At 37.6% G+C, this 24,828-nt stretch overlaps 1 pseudogene; it reads right to left on the bottom strand.

The window, feature by feature from the left end:
• Positions 1-5,992: 5,992 nt before the first annotated feature.
• Positions 5,993-6,514, bottom strand: LOC118856086 (annotated as a pseudogene).
• Between the last annotated feature and the right edge of the window lie 18,314 nt (positions 6,515-24,828).

Genomic DNA, 24,828 nt, shown 5'->3' with positions numbered 1-24,828 from the left:
TTACATAGTTATCTTTTCATAGATGTATAGATCATGTTGCCCTTGTAAGATTCTTAGTTTTAGGAGCAAAGTATTAATTTTCTTTTTATATGGTAGCTAGAAAAAAGTTCTTATTATACACCATAAGAGCTCAACAAGGTTTTGCTAATTTTGATATGGTCAAATTGAATACTGCCTCAAATATCATGTTTATATATTCAAAAATATAAAAATCCAAGAAATTTACTTTTTGCTATATAAGCATCAATGAGTAGGTTGTATGTTTATAAACATATCTTTCTCAGTTATCAATAGCAATAGAAAAAAACTGAACATATCCATAAACAGAACTCACTGTTTACCTGGCAGCATATAGCAAAAATAAGACCATAATGGAATTAGTCTGCCACTCCTAGGTTTGGTTTACAATCCCTAAACTTTTATATCATAATATCTCTTTTAAAGGGGATGTAGTAGCAACCCCAATGTTATACTTTGTTCATTTCCGTATTCAGTTTTCAAAGACATCATAGCCTTAATGCATATGGTCTTCTTTTATTCTTTTATTTTATATTAGTAGGCCTCACTTTAAAAATAATCCAATATATGAAAGTTCCAAAAATAGATTTAAGGATGATTTTTTTTGAATCACAAAAGGATCATTGAACACAACACTGCTAATCATTTCAAATATGATTTCAATGTAATATAGTTGGAAGAATAGAGGTCTTTGAACAAGAATACCTGGGTTGGAGCCTGTTTTGTCACTTACAGGCTATGTGACCTTAGGCAAATCATTTCACTGCTATAATCCCTTTTCTGCATCTATGAAATAAGAAGACTAGACTGGATAATCTCTAAGGTTCTTTGCAGTTGTAACACTGTTTGATTCTACAATGTTAAAATTGCAAAGAGCTCAGTGATTAATAATAATAATAGTAAATATTATTATTGTAGTTAGCATTTATACAGTACCTGTTATGTGCCAAGTATGGTGCAAAGCATTTTACAAGTATTATTTCATTTGATCCTCACAACAAGCTTGGAAGATATTATTATCCCCATTTTGTAGTTGAGGAAACTGAGGCAAAGAGGTTTAAGTGACTTGCCTAAGGTCATATAGCTAGTAAGTGTCTAACATTCTATTTGAACTCAGGTCTTTCTGACTCCAGGCCCAGCTCTCTATCTACTGTGCCACCTAGATGCCTTTAAAATAATAATAATCATAACACCTAGCATTGATATAGTGTCTACTATATGTCATTATGCTAAGCACTTTACAAATATTATCTCACGTCATATCACTACTAGGACCATAATCCATAGAGATCAAAGAAAAAAGAAAATTACCTATAGATACAAATTATCTATTTGTGTGTATGTATGTATGTATACTACATGTATATATGTGTTTGTACATATTTATAAAAACTGTTGCGTTAGTGAAGTGAGCAGAAGCAGAACAACTTATACCATAACGACATTATAAAAATGAATGACTTTCAAAGACTTAAGAACTTTCTTCGATTCAATGACTAACCACAATTCCAGAGCCCAATGATTACAAATACTATCCACCTTCTGAAAGAGAAGAGCTGGATTAAATCCACAGAATGAAACATAAATTATTGGACATGGCCAATCTGGGGATTTGTTTTCTTTGTCTATGCATATTTGTAATATTTGTTTTCTCTTTTTTTAGGGGGAATAAATGAAAAGAAAAGTTTGTTAATTAAAAGTTTAATTAAGAAACAACAATAACAACAAATAAATCTAGTTCAACCTTTTATCTATACACAAAAAAAATCCTTTCCAGTATCTCCAGCATAACAAATATCCAGATGTTTCTTGAATACTTTCACTGACAGGAAGTTTATTTCTTTGTGAGGCAGACTTTTCCATTTTCTGTCAGCTCCAATTGTTGGGTAGGTAACTCTTGTCTAAATTAAAAAGGAGGATTCCTCAAACTCATTAATTTGCTTGAATTGGAAACATTGTGTAATTGAAGATACATTCTTCCATGAGGAAGAAATGAATAAAAATAAAACTGATGCATTTTAATTTCCTTAAAAAGGGTGGAGGGGTGGTAAGAGGACAGGGGGCAGAATATGAAGATACTCTCATAATTTTGATAATATAACCTAGTCTTATAGGCCAGCTTGAATTAGAGGGCCACTCACATAATTTCAAATGTCATCTGTCTTGCTGTTGTTGGAAACCTTCTTAATACTTTAGATATTTGTTTGAAACATATCATATCATTACAACACAGCATGTTTATAGGAAGGAAGGAAGGAAGGAAGGAAGGAAGGAAAGAAATGTCATTCAATTTTGATTTGTTCAATCTTCTTGTCCTCTCAAAACTTTATAACTCTTTCTAATGCAGCTTTAGTTTTTAAAAAATCCATTGAAATTTTTCAGTGAGTTCATGTAGCTCAGGCGATGTGAATCCTAGAAAATATTCTTATTATACTTCTCCCCTATTCTCCCCATGACATTTGTGTAAGAAGAGAACTACCAATAAAATGTGCATGTATAAGACTAATAATGATTGAATACTTCTCCATCTTTTTTAAACCCTGGGAGGAGTTAAAAGCCAGTGTTCTGAGTTCACATTTCAAAGGTTCAAGAGGAAAATTGAAAATCTTTAACATGAGCTATAATTTCATCTTTTAAGGGACAAACTTTCAGCAGGCTCCTAATAGACCTTCTTCCCCTGTGCAAGGATGATTTTCCCTCCTCAGGATACACTGAAGGATTTTAGCCTCCCCAGCTGAAAGATCTTCCTTTGATTACCTATAAGGGCTCCAAGTTCTCAGGGGTACTCATGCTCTGAAGTAAAACAGAACAAGTAGAAAGAGCTTCTTGGTCAGAAAAGAATCTGACTGTTTTTACCCTTGGGCCAAATTGTAAAAACAAATGTCTTTTTGGACTGTTCTTCCCTTGACCCATGTATATATAGTTCTGACCCACCCATCCTAGTCTTGACTTAAGCACATTTTTAAACCTGCAGGCATACTTTTCCCTCAGTGCTATGTAGTGCCCAAGATTTCCCTCACACATGGGCGCCAAGAAAGCTACCCCAAACTAGAAGTACTTTGTGAATAAATGCTTATTAAAATCTATAACTCATGACCCTTCATCAATGTGTTCTCTTTTCTTAAGACAACCAGGAAACGCATATGAGCATAAAATAGCATAACCCAACTATATAATAGGAAAAGATCTGCCCACTCTCACAGGGTTACACTGTTTCACAATTTACCATATTTTCAGGACTGGAAGTGCAGATATGCAGAAAACTTAAATGAGCAAGAAACACAAATGAAGAGGCCTATGCATAGAACACTACAATCAGAAAACACATGCGAAGGTGCATGTGTCAGGAATACAAGGTGAGGTAGAGGTAACATAGCAGAGTAGCAGCAAGAAGTACAGTGAACTTCCCCTCCAAAACTTTTTCAAACCAATATAGAAGATATACCAGATGGAATTCTGATCAGGAAATCCAAGAAAAAAAAAAAACACTGTATCACTTTTCTAGCACAGGTCAATATAGAAAGGTGGAAAGGTCTGTGGATACCAGGTGCCAAGTGGCACTCAAAACTGTGACCAAAGGCAAGATGAGTTCCCAGCCATATATTGGAGTGTCATCATGCAGGTTCTATGGGAACAGTTTCCAATTGGCAGTTTTGATACAAAATGCCCACTTCTGGGTCACAGATCCAGGGTAGATTGCAGAAGAGACCTAAAACCAAGTGTGAGATTTTGGGGTAAGGAGCAGTCATAAGCCCTGTGTAACATTAAGGAAGAAGTTTAGAATTGATCACTAGCAATGTGGCTCTGAACCTAGGAACCGAGCAGAGTGTTAGTCCTAGCTTCTAGCCCAATTGGAAACCTTCAAAAGAATAACCAAAGCAGGAATCCCAGACCAAGAGGGAGACTACAGTTCTGTTTCTATGAATCAGCAGAGTTTCACAGTTGGCTGACAGGAGTAGGGTCAGCGGTAATCTACTTTTGGTCAGACCTAGACCCAGTCCAGGTTTGCAAAGCTCAAATCCAAGAAGGTAGTGGACTTTGCCAAGTTATCAGACCACCTTGGGCATAATGAAAGCCTGCAGGCACCCAGCAGGAACTATCACTGTGGTCCTGAAATAATATAACAATATGCCCAAGAAAACAGCAACAGGTCCACAAAAACTAGGCCTAAAATCAAATCTGTGGTAAGGAAGTAGGCTGGAAGGATGAAGAATCAAACAAAAAAACTCACCAAACAAAAGCTATTCTGGTGACAGAGATACTCAAAACATAAAACCAGAAGAAGAGAGTGACTCTAAAACATCTTCAAAGAAAACCCAAAAGTAAAACACAGATTAGGCCAAAATTCCACTAGAATTCCCACAAGAGGTCAAAGTGTTTTTTTTATTTTATTTTTAATGATTGAAATGAGAATATTACAGGAAAAAAATAGAAAAGAAATGAGCACTATGGAAGAAAAAATTGGAAAGGGAATTAACAACTTGGCATAAGAAGTTTAAAATCTTGCCAAACTAACAAACTCCCAAATAGAAGCCAATGATTCTGTGAGGCAATAAGAATTTTTTTTTATCTATTTGTATTTAATTAATTGAACATTTCTTAATTACATTAATTTTTAACATTTATTTTTCAATCTTTGAGTTCCAAGTTCTTTCCCTCCTTCCAGTCCCTATCCTATCACTTGAGAAGGCAAGCAATATGACATTGAGAATACACGTGAAGTCATGCAAAACATTTTCATATAAGCCATGTTGTAAAAGACATGCAAAACAAGAAAAATTTAAAAAAAAAACATTTAAAAGGTACACTTTAATCTGTACTCACAGTTCATCAGTTGTCTCTCTGAAGGTCAATAGCATTTTCCATCATGGATCCTTTGGAATTGTCTTGGATTATTGCCTCGAGCAGAGTAGACAATTCTTTCACAGTTGATCATCATTACAATAGTAGTGTTAGTGTGAACAATATTCTCGTAGTTCTGCTCACTTCCATGAGTTTATATATGTCTTCCCAGGTTTTTCTAAAACCGTCTCTCTCATTATTTCTTATAGCTAAATAGTATTCCATGACAACCATAGTCCACATCTTGTTCAGCCATTCTCCCATTGATAAGCATTCTTCAAATTCCAAACAAAAACCACAAAAAGAGCTGCTATAAATATTTTTTGTACAAATAGGCCCTTTTCCTTTTCCTTTGATCTCTTTGGGCTGAAGACCTACTAGTGATATTTCTGGGTCAAAGTGTATGCATATTTTGATAGCCCTTTGGGCATAGTTACAAATTATCCTTCAGAATGGCTGGACTAGTTCACAATTCTACCAATAGTGCATTAGTATACCTTTTTTCCACATCCCCTCTAGCATTTGTCATTTCCTATTTCTCTCATCTTAGTCAATCTGATAAGTATAAGGTGATACCTTATACTTTTTTTTTCAGGGCACAGTTGAATTTTATTGAGTTCCTTTTTGAGTCATGATTCTTGGCATCAGAAACCACAATCCTTCCTAGAAAGGATGGAACCTGATTTATTACTAGCTTCTGCTTGGTCTCTGCTTGTCTTCATGGCTGCAGTAAAGGAGTGGAAGGGATGGAAGGAAGAAGTAAAAGATGATAAATAGGAGATGAAGAGGATAATCCATCCCTATGGGGAATCCTGAAGGCCCAAAACCTCACTAGCTCAAGCCACAGAAAAAGACCATCCAATCCTGGCCAAAGGGAGCCTCATCCAACTCCAAGGGCCCCCTATCAACACAGCCTTTCAAATGCGCAGGTGAGGGAGGTAGGAAGAGGAGTCCAGAATCACAGCTTCATGTGCACCTGCTGCCAACCTTATTAGGCCAGAGGTTTAAAGAATATTTCAGGACTAGTCCCTCTGCCCTCCAACTCTTTTCAATTTGAGGCCCAGCCTCCCCTCCCCCCTCCCTCAACCCCATGCCCACCCCTAATTACAGCCCACAGTCCACGTATCAAGCTTCATTTACACTTCTTCTCCCGTGTACTGGTGAACCAAGAGTCCAGTAGTTTCTTACCATAGTAGAGCTGCCAGGCATGAACCTGGACGGCCACTACCAGCACCAGGTACATGATGGAGACGGCAGAGATACCAAAGATGACACAATATGCCTTGCCGTGGAGGTACAGCTGCTGTGCAGCAGGAAACATCTCCATGTTGCCATAGATGAGAGTGGCAATGGAGAACAGCCCCATGCTGATCATGGAGAGCACCAAGAAGCTTACGTTGTTTCGGGGCAATGAGAGCAGGCCAAAGCCAGAGGGCACAATGCTCAGCAGGTAGGGATATTCCCACTGGTAGGGTATGGCGACCTGATCATAGGACAGGAGCTTCAGATGCCCCACACACATCTGGGCTGCTAACAGGAGCCAAAGACCTATGAATGTAGATTAGTTTCTTAATCTCAGTCTTGAAGGTAACACTCCTCTCTCCCGGTGCCGACAGTCGGTGCCAGCCGCCCAGGGCCCCGCGCGAGACGCCATCGCGCCAAGCCCGAGCTGAGGCCCAGAGAGCGAGCGTGAGAGCGAGGCTGCCCCACCGATGGGCTATCTCAGCCGAGCGCGGCCGAACATAGCCGAGCGGGAGCCAGCCCGGCCGACCGCAGCCGAGCGGGAGCAGAGTTCCTACCTTATACTTTTGAATGTACATTTCTCTAATTATTTGTGATTTGGAGCATTTTTATATATAATTTTGATTTCTTCTTCGGAATACTGCCTATTCATATCCTTTGACCATGTATCAATTGGGAAATGGTTCTTATTTTCATAAATTTGGTTCAGTTTCCAATATATCTAAGAAATGAGTCCATTAGAAAAAAAAATGCTTTAAAAGTTTTCCCAGTTTCCCGTTTTCCGTCTGATTTTCACTGCACTAGTTTTGATTCTGCAAAATCTTTTTAATTTCATGTAATCAAAATTATTTCTTTAACTCCCTATGATCCTCTCTATCTCTTGTTTGGTCATAAACTCTTTATCCATTGTTCTGACAGGTATATTTTTTTCCATGTTCCCCATGTTCACCATTTATGTCTAAATCATTTATCTATTTTGACCTTACCTAAATATATTATATGGGATGTTGGTCTATGCCTAGTTTTTGCCAAACTACTTTCCAGTTTTCCCAGCAATTTTTGTCAAATAGTGAGTTCTTATCCCAAAAGCTTGGATCTTTGCATTTATCAAATACTAGATTACTATGGTCATTTACTATTGTGTATTGTATACCATTCCACTTGCCCACCACTCTATTCATTAGCCTATCCCAGATTCTCTTCATGATTAACATTTTGTAATATGGTTTGAAGTCTATATCAATAGGCTGTCTTGCTTTGCTTTTTTTTTTTCATTAATTCTCTTGATATTCCTGAACTTTTATTGTTCCAGAAGAACTTTGTTTTACTTTTTCTAGCTCTTTGTTGGTTAGGTTGATTGGTATGGCACTGAATAAGTACATTCATTTAGGCAGAATTGTCATTTTTATTACATTGGCTTGGCCTTCCCATGAGCAATTAATATTTTTCCAATTGTTTAGATATTTATTTCTTTGTGTGAAAAGCGTTTTGTAACTATGTTCATATTCTCCCTGGGTTTGTCTTAGCAAGTAAACTCCCAAATGTTTTATGTTGTCTGTAGTTATTTTATATGGAATTTCTCTTTCTAACTCTTCCTGCTGGGTTTTTTTCATAGTATATAGAAATGCCGCTGATTTGTGTGGGTTTATTTTACAACCTCCAAATCATTTCAACTTGTTTTTCAGTTAATTCTGTAGGGTTCTCAAAATATACCATCCTATCATCTGCAAAGAGTGATAGTTTCATTTCCTAATTGCCTATTTTAATTCTTTCAGTTTCTTCTTCTTATTGCTATAGTGAGCATTTTTAGTACGGTATTGAATAATAGTGGTGACAATGTACATCATTGCTTCACCTCTGATCTTACTGGGAAGGTTTCAAGTTTATCCCCATTACAGATAATTCTTGCTCTTGGTTTTAAATAGATGCTACTTTTTTAAAGGCTCTATTGATTCCTATGCTTTCCAAGCTTTTTCTTCATCTGTTGATATAATAATGATTTTTGTTGTTTTTGCTATTGATATGGTCAATTATATTCATAATTTTTCTATTAAACGAGTATTGCATTCCTTCTATAAAAACCAACCAGACATAGTGTATGTTCTTTGTGATATGTTGCTGTAGTAAGCTTGCTAGTATTTTATTTAAATTTCTGCATTGATATTCATGGGAAATTAGTCCACAGTTTGCTTTTACTCTCCCTGACTTAGATAGCAAAACCATATTTGTGTCATAAAAGGAATTTGGTAGGACTCCTTCTTTGTCTATTTTTTTCAAATAGTTCCTATAATATTGGGATTAAATGCTCCCTAAATGTTTGTTAGAATTCAGTTACAAATTAATCTGGTCCAGGGGATCGGTTTTTTAAGGAGCTCATTTAAGACTTGTTGAACTTATTTTATTGAAGATAGGGTTATTCAAGTATTCTATTTCCTCTTCAATTAATCTGAGAAATTTATATATTTTTTGTAAATATTCAACCATTTCAGTTAGGTTGTCAATTTTACTGGCATATAATTTGCCAGAAAAGTTTTTAATAATCACTTTAATTTCATCTTCATTGGTGGCACCTTCACCCTTTTCATTTTGGGTTATTTGATTTTCTTCTTTCTTTTTTAAATCAAATAAACCAAAGTGTTACTGTTTTTCCCATAAAACAGCTCCTAGCTTTATTTATTAATTCAATTGTTCTTATTTTTGTTTTTATTGTTGTTTTGTTTTCAGATTTTATTCATCTTTCCATTGCTTTCCAAGATTTCCATTTTGGTGTTTAATTGGGGATTTAAAATGTATTCTTTTTCCAGTTTCTTGAGGTTGTTGTTGTTGGCCCAATTTATTTATCTGCTCTCTCTTTCTTTTATTGACACATGTTTAGAAATATAAATTTTCCCCCAACTAATGCTTTAGCTTCATCCCACAAATTTTGATATGTTGTCCATTATTGTCATTCTTGTTCAGGAAATTACTGATAGGCTCTTTTATTCGTTCTCTGAAACATTATAGAATGTGATTTTTATTGCATTGTGGTCTGAAAAGGGTTTGTTTTTCTGCATTTGGTTGTGAGATTTTGTTTTTGATTTTCTGCATTTGGTTGTGAGATTTTGTGCCCTAATACATGGTCAGTTTTTAGGAAGGTGCCATATACAGTCGAGAAAAAGGTATATTTCTTTCTATTTCCATTCAATATTCTCCAGAGGTCCATCATATCTAACATTTCTAAGATTCTGTCCATCTCATTATTAACTTCTTATTTATTTTGTAGTCATGTCATATATCATGATTCCTATCCCTGCCTCTTTTATTTTAGCTGAAGCAAAATAGATTCTGCTCCATCCCCTTATTTTACCTCTGTGCAGAACTCTGTTTCAACTGTGTTCCTTGTAATCAAGATATTATTGGATTTTGGTTTCTAATCCATTCTACTACACACTTCCATTTTATGGGTGAATTCATACCATTCACATTTGTAGTTATGATTATTAATATGCTTTTCTCTCCATCCTATTTTTTTCTGTTTGTTCTTCTCTCTCTCTTTTTATCCCTTCTCTTCTCTAAAGTCTGTTTTGATTCTTACCTCTGACTTCCCTTTATCACCAACCCTTTCACTTATTATCCCTTTCCCCTTCTGCTTCTCTGTTGGGTAAGATAAATACCCAATTGAGCGTGTATATGTATTTTTCCCTCTTTAAACCAATTTAAATGAGAGTGAGGTTCAAGCATTGCTCATCCCTATACCCTGCCATCATTCGCCCCATTGTAAAAGCTCATCCTTAAACACCTCTTTTCTCTTTCTCACCCATCCTTTATTTTTTTATAACATCACAACATGATTGACTTACTCCTGTGTCCTCTATGTAGAGTCCCTCTAACTGTTCTAATAATGATGAAGATTTCAGGAGTTACATATATCATCTTCCCATACAGGAATGTAAACAGTTTAAACTTATTTAGTCCCTTATGATTTCTCTTTCATTTATACTTTTTTATGTTTCTCTCAAGTCTTGTATTTGAAAGCTAAATTTTCTATTCAGCTCTGGTCTTTTTATCAGGAATGCTTGAAAGTCCTCTATTTCATTAAAGATCCTTTTTCCCTCTGAAGGATTACACTACTTTTGCTGGATAGGTTATTCTTGGTTGTAATAATAACTCCTTTGCCATCTGGAATACCATATTAAAACCCTTCTGCTTCTTTAACATGGTAGCTGCTAAATTTGGGGGATCCTGACTGTAGCTCCAAAATATTTGAGTGTTTTCTTTTTGGATGCTTGAAATGATTTCTCTTTGACCTGGAAGCTCTGGAATTTGGCTACAGTATTCCTGGGAGTTTTCATTTTGGGATCTCTTTCAAGAAGTGATTAGTGGATTCTTGGTATTTTACCTACCAGTTTTAGGATATTAAGGCAGTTTTCTTGGATAATTTCTTGAAATATGATGTCTAGGCTCTTTCTTTGGTTGTGACTTTTAGGCAGTCCAGTAATTCTTAAATTACCTCTACTCACTCTGCTTGCCAGTTAGTTCAGTGGTTTTTCCGTTGAGATATTTCACATTTTGTTCTACTTTTTTGATTCTTTTCACTTTCTTTTATTGTTTCTTGATGTCTCCTGGAGTTATTCTCAAGTAGAACTGGCCAGTTGGGTCCCCAGGGGCAGCTACTACTACCCACAGATTGTTTTTGGTAGTCCACTAATTTTTAAATTATCTTTCCTGGATCTATTTTCCAGGTCAATGGTTTTTCCAATGAGATATTTCACATTGTCTTCCATTTTTTTCATTCCTTTGGCTCTGTTTTATAATATCTTGATTTCTCATAACGTCACTAGCTTCCACTTGCTCCAATCTAATTTTTAAGTTGGTATTTTCTTCAGTGGTCTTTTGGATCTCCTTTTCCATTTGGCTAATTCTGCCTTTTAAAGTGTTCTTCTCCTCATTGGCTTTTTGGAGCTCTTTTACCATTTGAGTTAGTCTATTTTTTAAAGTGTTATTTTCTTCAGTATTGTCTTGGGTCTCCTTTAGCAAGTCATTGACTTGTTTTTCATGGTTTTCTTGCATCACTCTCATTTCTCTTCCAAATTTTTCCTCTACTTCTCTAACTTGCTTTTCCAAATCCTTTTTGAGCTCTTCCATGGCCTGAGACAAGTTCATGTCTTTGTTGGAAGCTTTTGATGTAGGCTCTTTGACTTTGTTGACTTCTTCTGGCTGTAGCTTTTGGTCTTCTTTGTCACCAAAGAAAGATTCCAAAGTCTGAGTCTGAATCTGAGGGCATTTTCGCTGCCTGGCCATGTTCCCAGCCAACTACTTGCCCCTTGAGCTTTTTGTCGGGGTATGACTGGTTGTAGAGTAGAGAGTACTTTGTCCCAAGCTTGAGGGTCTGCACTGTTGTTTTCAGAGCTATTTCTACACAGCAAGCTCTGCCACACCAGTGCTCCTCCTCCCCCAAGAACCTCCAACCAAAACCATAACTCAGATCTAAGCAGGCTCTGCACTCTTGCTCTGATCTGCCACCTAATACGTCCCACCAGGTGGGCCTGGGGCCTGAAGCAACTGCAGTTGTAGTTCTGGAAGCAGCCTCAGAGCTGCACCACCTCCACCACCCCCTGAGGCAGTAGCCAACTGTGAACTCCTTTCACTCTATCCCCACAGTTTTTCCCACTAACCTTCTCTGTTGTCTTTGGTGTTTGTGGGTTGAGAAGTCTGGTAACTGCCACAGCTCATTGATTCTGGGTGCTATGGCCTGTTCTGCCTGGCTCCCTGGCTCCCAGTCTGGTTGGTCCGGGTGCAGCCCACACTTGGCTCTGCTCTGCTCTGCTCCCCTCCCAGCATGGTGCGATAGACCTTACCTAGCAACTATCCAGGCTGTTCTGGGCTGGAGCCCTACTTCGCTCTGCTATTTCGTGGGTTCTGCAGTTCTAGGATTTGTTCAGAGCCATTTTTATAGGTGTTTGGAGGGTCCTGGGGGAGAGCTTTAGGCAAGTCCCTGCTTTCCAGCCACCATCTTTCACAGATTGTTTTTGTTCTTCATTTTTTAAGAGGACCAATAACATCAGGAGGTTGATGTCTTGATTTACAAGTGAGACAGAGTTATGCAAAGTCATCAACCTCACTCTCTCCTCTGGGTCATTAGAATCCAGTGACAAGACATAGGTCAAGACAACCAGTCATAGCCCCAGATGCAGTTCTGGTTCAGAAATGCTGCTATTTCCTCCTCCTTCTCTTCCTCCTTGCTCCTTTTCTTCTTTGTCCTTCTCCCTCCCCCTGCCATCTCTGTCACAATCAGGTGTCATAAAAGGGAGTGTAATTACACAGAAGGCCTGTAAATGGTTCTGTTAAGTCTTGACCTTATTCTGAGTATTATGCTTAAATCAATTACATGGTACCTATGAAGGATGATGCTCTTCACCTCCAAAGAAAGAATAGTATATTTTTGTTTATATTTATAAATCTATGTCAAATGGTGGCCTTCTCTGGTGGGGGAGTGGGGAGGGAGGGAGGGAGACAGTCCAGAACTTAAAATGTAACAAAAAAAATTTTTTTAAAGGAATGGAAGATGAATATATGGGAGGGAGAGAAGATAAGGTTAGGGTAAATTTTCTTATAATTAGGATGCACACTAGAAGTCTATACAAACAAGGAGAAGGGTTGGGAGGAGCACCTGACACTTGAACCTCATTCTCATGTGAACTGATCAAAAGAAGGAAGAATCCATACCTACATATAGCACGGTACAAAAATACATTTCACTTAACAGGGAAACAGAAAGGAATGGGCAGAGGAAGAAGGAGAAATTAAAGGAAGTACAGATTAAAGAAAGGAGTGTCTTTTTCCCATCACAATAGTTCATCAAATGTAAAAGGCTTATTATCTGTATTGCTGGAAAGCTATACCTATAGATAGGAAATTCTAGTCTTTTCAATGTAATCCTTGGCCTACACTATGATCAGTTGAAATGTTGCTCATTGTCACTCCTATAATATTATAAGATTATAATAATATTGCTGCTCATGATACTACAGTTATGCTTCTTTTCAGCATTATCTTGAAGAAAATATATTTCTTCAATTTTCCTTCATATTGAGTTATTTCACAGTTCAAATAGCATTATAGTGGATTCATGAAATGAAAGAATTAGAAAGATCATTAGTGAGGGGGAAAGTTCTCTGAAGCTATAAAAGAAAACAAAGGGTCATCGTAGCCATGCTTGGAAAGATAAGGCAGGATAAATGGGTTATTAAGGCTATAATCCTTTATAAACAGGGTGGTAAGAAAGGAAAAGTTAAATAGATTATAGTTTGTATTCTGGAAGGGTCCTAGGCAATTATCTAGTTCAACCTTTCATTTTATGGATGAGGGAACAAAGGCTCAGTGAAGTTAAGCAACTTAGAGGTACTAGGTGTCAAAGCTAGCATTTGAACCCAGGGCCTCTAACTACAATTCTGTCACCCCATTCAATGTACCATGACCAACATGGCTCCACTCTACAGAGAAATACACAAATGGGTAGGAATCTATTGAGCCACAATAGAGACAATATACCTATTAGCTTGAAAGCCTGGATTTAAGGTACAGGTTGTTAAAAGGGGACCTAGGGAGAAATAACATTATATCTAGAGGTATTTACAAATGTTCTTTAGGTATAAAGACTTTTCTCGGCAGCACAGTTAAGAAACTTAATAGCTATGCCTCTCTAAGCTAATATAGCACCATAATGATTTTCAGTGTCTCTTACAAGCAGAAATCTTATAAAAAAAAAGCACTTTCTTAGCATTCTTACAAATAGGATTTACTCCCTCTAAAGAACAAATGGTAATTTGTCCCTTAGTTCATGATGTCTCAGTTTTTGCTCAGGTCTTAAGTCACATCTAATTATTACAATTTCAAGATGTCCACTACAGGCAGACATTTGTTTTTCCTTTTCTCCTCATTCCATTTTTCAAGTGATTCTTGTCTTCCTTAGAGATTTTCTTCTAAAACCACTCCTAGTGGTTTTAGTAATCAGAGGCTACTTGATAGAAACATTGACTCTGGATGGTATTGTTCCCTATTATCAGGATTTTCAGATATCTGAGGATGGTATCCTCATTTAATTATTTGCATAGTTGGAAAGAGTTACCCCAAATCATTCCTAATAAAACGATCAGTCTCTATTTCCCAAGTTTTGTATATATCTGAGAAATCAATGACATTTGTTTGTTTGAAAACAGTGAGATTACATTTGAATTAGTAAATTTTAGTTGAATTAAAAAAAACTATTAAAGGCTGTTATGTGCCAGGTACTGTGATAGGAACTGGGGATATGAAAACAAAAGTGAGACAGTTCATGTCCTCAAGGAACTTACCTTCCAACCCAGGAGGTCAATATGTCTAACAGGGTATTAAAGGCTAAGAAACTGAAATTTGCTTTGGGCATTCAAAGAGATAGTGACACAGCACAGTGTTACCTGGAGTTCCAGCAGCAATGAGAATATTGATTTGACTAATCTTCCTGGAGGAGGAAGGGAAAAGTCCAGGAGGAAAGGAAGTGGCATCAAGACAGATGGCAAGATATCCCAATAGGCCCAAGTGCCTGAATGGAATATTAAGTATAGACTAGGGCAAACTAGATGTGGTGGGTTAGATGAATTTGTACTCACCATTATGGCAAATTTCTAAAACTGAGTTAATAATAATAGAGAAGGATGGCTACTAAATATCTGACAAGAAGGAAGGCAAGCAGTGGCAAGGTAGATGTCAAGATGTCCACATGGGCTCTGGTTTTTAGGCTGAGACATAAACCATAGCCTGAGGCTAGCAAGATTTAATGGGTCACCAATAAGGACAGTTCAGCCTATAGGTCGAAGTCCAAAGTTCTATGTTTCAGAGTATGACATCATTTCTTATTAAGCAATCTATTTTCCTGGTCCACATAAAGAAACCCTGAAAGCCCATGTCCATACAGAATAAAGAGACATCCTTCCTTTGATGAAAGGAAGACAAAAATGTCATATTTGGAATTCATAAAACTTTACAAGATCACAGATTTGAGACTTAGGTGAAAGAGGTATTATAACCTAAAGAAAATATGAAAATAATTTCTTATGAAAATAATCAACTACCTGCTACTTACAATGTAAATCATATAATACCAAGATATAGACAGAACATCTCATGTATTCACTGAATTCTATCTGACCAGACTGATCTTCTTTCCCCAGGAAGGATGAGGGTCAAGTAAATAGAAACCACTTAAATGAGACAGTCCCTAGGAGGCCAAAGAAGCTCCACCAACCCTTTCTGCATCCTTATCAAACTTTGTCATTTGAGGGTATATTCAAAAGGTGCTTAAGGTCTGTCTACTCAATCTTAGTGCATCTGAAAATGTTAAGACTTTTTTGTCCTGCTTTTGTCCTAACCACTGATAATGTTTGAAGCTACTGTGTATGTGTGTGTTTTTTAAAACAATGCTGGTATTCCTGCAGACTAAAAATACTTTAGTATTTTTATTTTCCACATGTAATGCTTTGCCTCTGAGAGACCAGAACAAACAGCAGAGAAATTAGGTGATCATGTTCCATGATCAGAAAATGTGTTTTTGTACCCTTTCTGTATGACCTAATAGTGATAAGTATATTATGGATAAACTCTATAGACTTAGATTTAGAGACCATATGGCTATTTCTAATCCTGAATATCTACTATTAGCTTAATTCACCATCTAATTTACTTACCTAGTAAATAGTCAAAGTTTAAGCGTTGGTGGCTAGGGGATTTGAGCAGTAGAGACAAGATGACAGAGTTGGGGGAGCTGAGGAGCTGAGCTCTACCCCACAGCTCTTCCCCTCGGATACAGAAAAGATGCCAGACTGAGTGCTAATTGGCAAATCTACCTCAGCCCAAGTTGTAGAATAATACAACATTCAATACCCTAAGAAAGCAACAATGGGCCCCTACACAAGACAGATTCAGTGAAGACATTCCCTCCAGAAATGTGCAGAGCCTACGCCAATATAAAGTCTAAGGTCAAGGAGTAGGCTGGACGACTGAACAAAAAAAAAAAGAATCCCCTCCAAAGAACTTATATTTATAATGATGCTGAAACCATAAGCCCAAATGAAGGAACAACTCTAAAACACATACAAGCAAAAGCTCAAAGAAAAATATGTCTTAGGTAGTAGTTCAATTGGAATTCCTAGAAGAGATGAATCAAGAGTTTTTAAAAGGTTAATTTTTCAAAATAAATTAATTGAGAGTGCTAGAGCTATGGAAGAAAGAATTAGAAAGAGAATTAACAGCTTAGCACAAAACCATACCCAGTCCCCCAAAATTATAATTGATCAAATAGAACCTAATGACTTCCTTAGAAGACAGGAAATATTAAAACAAAGTCAAAAGATTTAAAAAAGAAATGTGAGGTATTTCATAGCAAAAATAACTGACCTAGAAAGCAGAATGAGGAAAAATAATTTACGAACAACTGGACTACCTGAGAATAATGACCAAAAATAAAAACCTAGACATATTCCAGGAAATTATCAAGAAAATTTTCAGATGTCTTAGAACACACTTGTTACCTCCTGAAAGAAATTTCAAAATTTAGTCCCAATATTCCAAAAGATAAATAATATAGGCTTCCAACCAAAAATAACTAAGACAGAAACACTGACTATAGTCTTATGAGGGAAATGGACCTTTAATTAAGTAGAAGACTTCCGAGCATTCTGGAAGAAAGGAAAGTGTGAAATGTGAATATAAGAGTCAAAAGAAACATAACACCATAAATGTGAGTGAACATTCATAAGGGACCAAACAAGGATAAACTTTTTACATTCTAATATTGGAACATGATACATGAGTGCCCTCAAAATGTATCACAATCAGGGGTTATAGAGGGAGTTTAATTAGGTCTAATTAGACAGAGGGATTAAGACTGGTTCTGTTATATTTTGATGGCAATAAAAGAAGGATGGGATGGAAAGGGAAGAGGAATACCATAGGTGGTTGGAGGTTTGGGGAAAATAGGGATGGGGAAAATCATTTCACACAATTGGAATGTGCAAGTAAAAGCCTATACAAACTAGGAGGAAGTGGGGGGAGGGGACCTCTTCAATATCACCCTCATCGAACTAGTCAAAGGAAAGGAGAATACATACACACACAGCTGGGAATAGAAATACATTTCATTCAATGGGGAAACAAAAAGGAAAAGGCAGGAGTAGGGGAAGATAAGAGTGAGGTAGATTAAGGGAGTAATTAGTCCTAAATAAAAAAAAAAACTCTAAGGATGTACAAAAATATTTATAGAAGCTCCTTTTGTAATGGTAAAGAATTGGAAACTGAGGGCATATCCATCAATCGGAGAATGACTAAATGAGTTATAGTTTATGAATGTGATTTAATAATATTAAACTGTAAGAAATGATGAAAGGGATACTTTCAGATAAACCTGGGAGGACTTGGATTTTCCTAACTGAGGCAGAGTTATGTGAGCAGAACTATGAGACAATTTATACAAAAAGAACAATATTGTGAAGACAAATAACTTTAAAAGACTCAGAAACTCTGATCAATCCTGCGAACAACCACAATTTCAGAGGAGTTATGATGAAATTTTCTCCTCATCTTCTGATAAAAAGTTATGGACTCAAAGTACAGAGCGAGACATATATATGTATATGTATGGGCATGCACATATGCATGTATATTACATTTTATAAATACATACAAATATAAGTACATGCACATATAAATGCATAAACAGACAATGTGGGGATTTGTTTTGCTTGACTGCGTATTTGTAATAGGATTTTTGGTTTTGTTTTTCTTGTTTGCTTGCTCAATTGGAGTGGGAAGGAGAAAAGTAGGATTGTCACTGATTTTAAATTTATAATTTTTAAAAAGTCAAACACAGTGTTCTACTGTAGTACTACTTTCTACATTAATGCTATGTAGCACTCAGGGTTCCGCTTATGTAAGGGTCCTTGGAAAGCTATTTATTTTCAACATTAGTAGCTACTTAAGGCCATAGCTTACAAACCTCTATTGATGTGCTTACTTTTACTAGCTTGCCAAAGCATATATCAATGAAAAGGAGAATATTTAATCAAACAGCATAGCAAATGAAGTTATGAGAAAAGATCCCCCTATTTACAAATAGGGTACACTCCCCCCACAAGATAATACACCACCAGGGAGGGAATTGCAGGTATTTGTGGACGGGGAACACACGGCATTATCTCGTGTAGCCAAGGTACACAAATGAAGGATACCTACATGGTACATAAATGCCCAGGATTCACAAGTAGTTGGGCAATTCACATTTCTGACATTCACAGAATTACTAATGTCCTCTTGTTATGGCACTCAGTTGTTCTCTGCTATTTTATGTTGGGCATCTAATTAAAAAGTCCTGACTCCACTCTCCATTGGACGTTGGTTCAATCTATAAAATGGGATTAATAAAATCTCTAGTATCAACCTCATAATGCTTTTATGAGACTCAAATGAGATAATGTATGGAAAGCATTTTGTGAGCTTTAAATAGGTCTCTCAACATCCATTATTACCATAACAGTCAATGTAAATACACTTACATATATTCTACACACATTGAATCTTAAGCAGATAGAGGTCAATTACAAGGGGTAGAAGAACTCAGGATGAGGCCAGACAATTGAATGCAATCTCTCTGCTGAATTCTTCTCTTCCATTCTCCTTAATGAGTTTATAATGATGGGCTCGTGTTGAATTGGAGAAGTGAATGCAGGTTCAAATATGACCCTCTCAGGCCCTTACTTATCCCAATTGTTACCTTGGGCTGGCTTAAAACATGATGGGCCCTGATACTACAGCAAGGCAGCTCAATGATCTTTTGGCTACTTCATACATACAGCCTATACCTTGATTGAATCTATTATGTTCATGCCAGACCAACTTTACCTCCTTCCCACCTCTAGCACTAAACAAATGACCACATAGCCAAGGTTAGCATGCTAAAAATAATTTTTATGAATCAAGAGGAATGAATTAGAACATAATCAGCAAGTAATGAAGAGAATATAGTCTGTAAAGTTGCAGAAAAAATGAGCTTCCTCATCAAGAAATTCCTGGTACCAGTGAAATTCCAATCCAGTCTCCATGCTTATATATTTAATCATGTCTTTCCTGTGGTCTGTTCTTTAATTTATTATTTCCTCCTCTTGAGCTCCAGGGCCCCTTTTCTTCTTTGCTTCCTAAAGCATGGAATAATGGTATGTTCTACATTGGTCCAGACTCAAATATCTTCTCTCCATCGGCTTGGTATGGTACCTGACATTCTAATCTTTAGTCACTCAGGCTAAGATATTTTTTCCATAAGGCTGCTTTTTAAAAATGTAAATATCAAACTTTAAAATAATATGACCATGGTTCAATGGATCTGTGATCTCAACCATATGGATACCTCCCTTCAATGATACAGATTGCAACTCATCCACATCTTCTTCTTCTATGTGATTCTTGTTCTCCTGTGAATACATTATAGGGGTCCACCCAATAAGTGGGTGATCTTCCTCTATCTTTAAGGATATTTCCTATGTACTAGTGGAGCAGGTAAGATGTCCATTCATTGGCTATCCATCAGTCTTGCTATGTGACTGGCCCACTTCTTTTTCTGACTGTACATTTTTCTGACAGTATATTTTATGCTGCTATTCCTTGTGTTTATACAGCCCTTCAAGATTTACAAACCACTTTCCCCACAAAAACTCTTTGAAGTAAATAGAGCAATTACTTGTAACCTACTTTCATACATGAAGAAAAGGCTAACTGAGATCAAGTTTCTTGCCCGTGGTCAAACAATTAATACTCTGCCTAAGCCTTGTTCACTGTGATCTATGTGATACAGAAAAACAAAGGTCTTCCATTTCAACCAGTAATCCATATCTGTCCTGGAAGCAGCAACAATTATTGCAGACTCTTAGGTCATTCACAAAGCTCTTTTGTCAGCACATTGACCCAATTGCAATGACCTGGTAGACAAGCCCTGAGAAGGTGTCTAAAGTATATTTCCTTTCCTGGGGTCACATAGCTAGTTTGTATCTCACAGGGTCTCTTGTTGAGAGTCATACAGACCAGTCAATACTGGAAAACAATTTATCATCTTAAGTGATTATTAAGGGTATTGAGATGTGCTTTTAATTCATACAACCAGCATAAATCAAGTGCTGGATGAAAACCTAAGTCTTCCAGGCTTTAAGGACATCTCTTTAACAATTTTGACACACTGCCTCTCCCTACAAAGAGCATAGGATTTTTTATTTGAGTTAACTTCCAAGGACAAACCATAAAACTTTTCAATTCTCTCCCTGGTATCATTATTTTTAAAGTATAAGCATTCAGCACAATAGAACATTTAAACATATGCTTATGGGGATGCCACATGGTATAGAGAGTAGAGAGCTTAGAATTAGGAAGACCCAGGAAAGTGTTATACTCTATCAGTGGCCTAGCAACAGATTAAGACTATAAATTGTAGGGACAGACCTAAGTAAGACATTTTGCACACCGAAAATCATACCCAGGGCAATGAGCATAAAAAGCATCTTAATTGGGAGTTGGGGGGATGGATAAATGCCACCCTGTAGTGGGAAACATTTCAAGATACCACCCCTCCCCCAAGGTATTAGGTACTTTTCTATATAACTAATCATTGATAGGTAGGTACTAAGGTCAATTGTTCCTTCACATTTAGCATACAAGGAGCCTGATTACTGAGGGCTGGCAAGAGATAGATGGGAAGATAATCACAACACCAAACAGATGGATGCTTTAAGAAGGGAGATGAAAGGCGTCTCTCCAACTGATAGTAGGAAGTTGCCCAAAGCATTGAAAAGTTTAGAAATCTGTCCCGGGTCACAAAGATAACATTCATCAGAGGCAGAACCTGAACCCACATCTTCCTGGATTCAAACCTTGTTCTCTATCCAGAACTGAAATGCAATTAGTCAACAAACATTTATTAAGAGCTCACTATGTGCCAGATACTGTGTTAAGTGCTAGGAATACAAAGAAAAGCAAAAGTGTGGTCCCTGCCCTCAAAGAACTTTTCCCCTAATCAAGGAAGACAAAATAGAAATAATTGTTTACATGAGATATATTCAGTGTAAATGAAAGATAATAGGTAGAAGAGGACACTTTTATATGCCCATTTTGTAAAAATAAAGAATTCATATGAATAAACACAAGATAGTTAACTACAAGTTTCTTTGGGAGGAAGAGCACTAGCAGCTGAGGGAGAGCTGGAAAGGCTAAATGAAGAAAGCAGTGGCTGAAGGAAGAGAAGAACTGTAGGAGGTAGAGGTGAAGAGGAAGTGCATTCCAGGCACAGAGAGGATGGAGACTAGAAATGGAGTGTCCTGTATGAGGAACATAGAGATGAGCAGTTTGCCTGTTTCTCACTAACAGTGCAGGAGAAGCAGTAATGTATAATGACTTTGAAAAGGTAGGTAGGGGCTAGGTTGTAAAGGACTTTAAACACTAAATATAGAAGTACATATTTGATCCTAGAGGCAATACAAAGTTTATTAATTACTTCCCTCAGAGAGTACCCATCAAGCTTTCTACCAAATCTGAGTGCTCAACCTGGGGGTGAAAGAAAGTCTGAAAATTCAGATAAGGCAAATTTTCAGGATCATAAACAAGGTATTTGGGGGCAGAGCCAACATGGCAGCTGGAAAGCCGGGACTTGCCTGAAGCTCTTCCCCAGGACCCTCCAAACATGTACAAAAATGGCTCTGAACAAATTCCAGAACTGAAGAACCCACGAAATAGAAGGGGGAAGCAGGGCTCCAGCCCAGGACAGACTGGATGGTCCCTGGGTAAGATCTATTGCACCATGCTGGGAGCAGAGTGGAGCAGAGCCCATTGTGGGCTGTACCTGGATCAAACAGACCAGGAGCCGGCAGCACAGGCCATAGCACCCTGAATCAATGAGCAGTGACAGTTACCAGACTCATCAACCCACAAACACAGAAGACAACAGAGAAAGTTAGTGGGAAACACTGCAGGGACAGAGTGAAAGGAGTTTTTGGTTGGCCACCTCCCCAGAGGCCATGGAGAGGGTGCAGCTCTGAGGCTGCTTCCAGAGATACAACTGCAGTTGCTTCTGGCCCCAGGCCCAAAAGGTGGGAAGAATTAAGTGGCAGATCAGAGCAGGAGTGCAGAGCCTGCTTAGATCTGAGTCTCAGTCTGGGTTGGCGGTTCTTGGGGGAAGAGGAGCGCTGGTGAAGCAGAGCTTGCTGTGAAGAAATAGCTCTGAAAACAACAGTGCAGACCCTCAAGCTTGGGACAAAGTACTCTCTACTCTACAACCAGTCATACCCCGACAAAAAACTCAAGCGTCAAGTAAGTTGGCTGGGAACATGGCCAGGCAGCAAAAAAGGGCTCATATTCAGACTCAGACTTTGGAATTTTTCTTTGGTGACAAAGAAGACCAAAACATACAGCCAGAAGAAGTCAACAAAGTCAAAGAGCCTACATCAAAAGCCTCCAAGAAAAACATGAACTTGTCTCAGGCCATGGAAGAGCTCAAAAAGGATTTGGAAAAGCAAGTTAAAGAAATAGAGGAAAAATTTGGAAGAGAAATGAGAATGATGCAAGAAAACCATGAAAAACAAGTCAATGACTTGCTAAAGGAGACTCAAAAAAGTACTGCAGAAAATAACACCTCAAAAAATAGACTAACTCAAATGCAAAAGAGCTCCAAAAAGCCAGTGAGGAGAAGAATGCCTTGAAAGGCAGAATTAGCCAAATGGAAAAGGAGGTCCAAAAGACCTCTGAAGAAAGTACTACCTTAAAAACTAGATTGGAGCAAGTGGAAGCTAGTGACTTTATGAGAAATCAAGACATTGTAAAACAGAACCAAAGGAATGTGAAATATCTCATTGGAAAAACCACTGACCTGGAAAATAGGTCCAGGAGAGATAATTTAAAAATCATTGGACTACATGAAAGCCATGATCAAAAAAGAACCTAGACATCATCTTTCAAGAAATTAGCAAGGAAGACTGCCCTGATGTTCTAGAGCCAGAGGGTAAGATATAAATGGAAAGAATCCACCGATTGCCCCCTGAAAAAGATCCCAAAAAGAAAACTCCTAGGAATATTGTCACCAAATTCCAGAGCTCCCTGGTCAAGGAGAAAATACTGCAAGCAGCCAGAAAGAAACAATTTGAGTATTGTGGAAGCACAAATAGGACAACACAAGATCTAGCAGCTTCTACATTAAGGGATTGAAGGGCTTGGAATATGATATTCTGGAGGTCAAAGAAACTAGGGTTAAAACCAAGAATCACCTACCCAGCAAAACTGAGTATCATGCTCCAAGGCAAAATATGGATTTTCAATAAAATAGAGGACTTTCAAGCTTTCTCAGTGAAAAGACCAGAGCTGAATAGAAAATTTGACTTTCAAACAAAGGAATCAAGAGAAGCATGAAAAGGTAATGGAGAAAGAGAAATCATAAGGGATTTACTAAAGTTGAACTATTTTGTTTACATTCCTACATGGAAAGATGATGTGTATGATTCATGAGACCTCAGTATTAGGGTAGCTGAAGGGAATATACATACATACATACATACATGAATGTGTATATATATATATATGTGTGTGTGTGTATATATATATATATACACACACACACACACACACACACACACACACACACACACACATATATAGACAGAGGGCACAGGGTGAGTTGAATGTGAAGGGATGATATCTAAAAAAAATCAAATTAAGGGATGAGAGAGGAATATATTGAGAGAGGGAGAAAGGGAGAGATATAATGGGGTAAATTATCTCACATAAAAGTGGCAAATAAAATCAGTTCGTTGGAAGGGAAGAGGAGGCAGGTGACGGGGAATGAGGGAATCTTGCTGTCATTGGATTTGACCTGAGGAGGGAATAACATACACACTCAATTGGGCATCTTATCCCACAGGAAAGAAGGATCAAGGGAGAAAATTGAATAAAGGGGGATAGGATAGGAAGGAGCAAAACATAGTTAGTCTTTCACAACATGAGTATTGTGGAAGCGTTTTGCATAATGATATACATATGGCCTATGTTGAATTGCTTGCCTTCCTAGGGAGGGTGGCTGGGGAGGGAAGAGCAGAGAGAGTTTGGAACTCAAAGTTTTAAAAGCATATGTTAAAAAAAAGTTTTTGCACGCAGCTAGGAAATAAGATATGCAGGCAATGGGGCATAGAAATCTACCTTGCCCTATAAGAAAGTAAGGGAAAAGGGGATGGGGGTTGGGGAGTGGCATGACAGAAGGGAGGGCTGACTGGGGAACAGGGCAATCAAAATATATGCCATCTTGGAGTGGGGGGAGTGTTGAAATGGGGAGAAAATTTGTAATTCAAACTCTTGTGGAAATCAATGCTGAAAACTAAAAATAACAAATAAATAAATAATTGTTTTTAAAAATCGAGGTATTCCTATGCACAGGTATCCCCAGGGAGGTCTTCTACTCTAGAAAGTTGACATCTTGCTCCCTCCCAACACACCTAAAGCAGATCATGAATAGGGACAGAGCCTTTTACAGACTCTGTCTGTTCTCCAGCCTTTTCCTTCTCCACAGGTATGCTGAGAAAGCAGGAGTACTGAGTTCTGGCCCAGCCTCTTTCCCCAGCCCGTGGCACCACCGGAGCTTAGGCCCTTTCCAGCCACAGTGTTTGCCTAGGGAAGCTGGAGAATCAAGCAACTCCTCTA

Source organism: Trichosurus vulpecula, chromosome 7 (genome assembly GCF_011100635.1).
Source record: "Trichosurus vulpecula isolate mTriVul1 chromosome 7, mTriVul1.pri, whole genome shotgun sequence".
Classification (NCBI taxonomy): Eukaryota; Metazoa; Chordata; class Mammalia; order Diprotodontia; family Phalangeridae; genus Trichosurus; species Trichosurus vulpecula.
The sequence above is the reverse complement of the archived record's forward strand: the minus strand, read 5'-3'. Positions and strand labels throughout refer to the sequence as shown.